The sequence below is a fragment of the Bidens hawaiensis genome, unplaced genomic scaffold (genome assembly GCF_021521415.1).
Source record: "Bidens hawaiensis isolate Kalapana, Puna unplaced genomic scaffold, B.hawaiensis_p1.1 tig00008505_1, whole genome shotgun sequence".
NCBI lineage: Eukaryota > Viridiplantae > Streptophyta > Magnoliopsida > Asterales > Asteraceae > Bidens > Bidens hawaiensis.
This window is the reverse complement of record NW_027491606.1, coordinates 69,326-70,721: the sequence shown is the minus strand read 5'-3', so window position 1 is coordinate 70,721 and position 1,396 is coordinate 69,326. Positions and strand designations below refer to the sequence as shown.

The 1,396-nt window shown below is 35.6% G+C and overlaps 1 pseudogene; it reads left to right on the top strand.

Annotated features, from left to right (window-relative positions):
- The first annotated feature begins 402 nt into the window (after nt 1-402).
- On the top strand, nt 403-1,178 carry LOC143529135 (calcium-binding protein CML38 pseudogene; annotated as a pseudogene).
- The last annotated feature ends 218 nt before the right edge of the window (nt 1,179-1,396 follow it).

Sequence of the window (1,396 nt, the reverse complement as noted above, 5' to 3'; positions counted from 1 at the left end):
TTGTACAACTAAATAAATAATATTAATAATTCGGGATGATTATCCCACGTAATCATTTTATATTTAAGAGTTAGTACTTGTATTTTGTTGACGGTGTATACTTTAAAATATGTGGTTTAGAAACGATGACCACGAATAATAATAATAACAAGAATAATATAATAATAACAAATAATGGTAGCATTTCCAAGATGTTTCCTTTATAAACTTTTGACAATTCATCATCCCATACCCCCTTCAAGTTGTTATCTTGGTTAAAACACACCCGTGGACATAAGGCGGAATGACCTATACATTTTTTCTATATATAAAGATGTCATATGCTGCATATTCTCTTCGATCCACTTGGCTATTTCACTTCTTAGATCTTCTCTCTCTAGAGTTTGTTTTCTTTCTCTCTCTAACATATATACATACATATAGTATATATTAGTGGTTTGTATATATTTATGGATAAAAAACAACAATACATGCGCGTATTTGGACACATCGACACAAATGGAGATGGTAAAATATCACCTCCGGAGCTACAAATTTGCATTGGGAAGACTGGCTGCGAGTTGTCATTGGAGGAGGCGGAGATAGCGGCTGCATTGATGGATTCGGATGGTGACGGGTTGTTGAGCATGGAGGATTTGGTGAAAGTTGTGGAAAGTGCGAACGAAGAGGAAAAGTTTAGTGATTTAAAGAAGGCGTTTAATATGTACGAAGAAATAGAGGGGAGTGGATGCATAACACCTAAAAGCTTGAGGAGAATGCTTAGCAAATTGGGAGAGTCGCGAACTGTTGACGATTGCAAGGTGATGATCGCGAAGTTTGATGTTAATGGTGACGGTGTCCTAAGTTTTGATGAATTTAGGGAAATGATGGCGTGATTGTTGTATGATCGTGTATTTGGTTCTGGTGCATGGTTAATTATGAGTACATATTGTTATTATTCTTGAAATAGGGAGATGATTTGTACACCAGTAAAATTATTTATTTTGTATGTCGTAAAGTTTGCTATAGAATAGAGTATAGTTTCTATTTAGGCAGCAGCTTATGATGCCCATATAATTTTGATGATGTACAAGTTACCACCTTATATATGACATTTTTTGAACGGATTCGGCATCCACTAATTTGGAACTAAATTTGAAAGCCATATTTCGACTTGGACGTTTTCAGGAGGCCGCTAATAACCAACGAATAGCAAGTGCTTAGGTATGGAAAGAAGCCCTATCAAATAGAGATTTTTTCTTTCGACCATATTTCGATTGTTAATACGATATATAAGGACCACTGCTCCAAACAGTATTACACCCTTGATCATGAAATATCGACTGCTTGTTAAACCCTGTGAATTGTGTGAAAGTAGGATATTCCAAATGCCGGAGTCAAAACGTTCTTGGTCAAA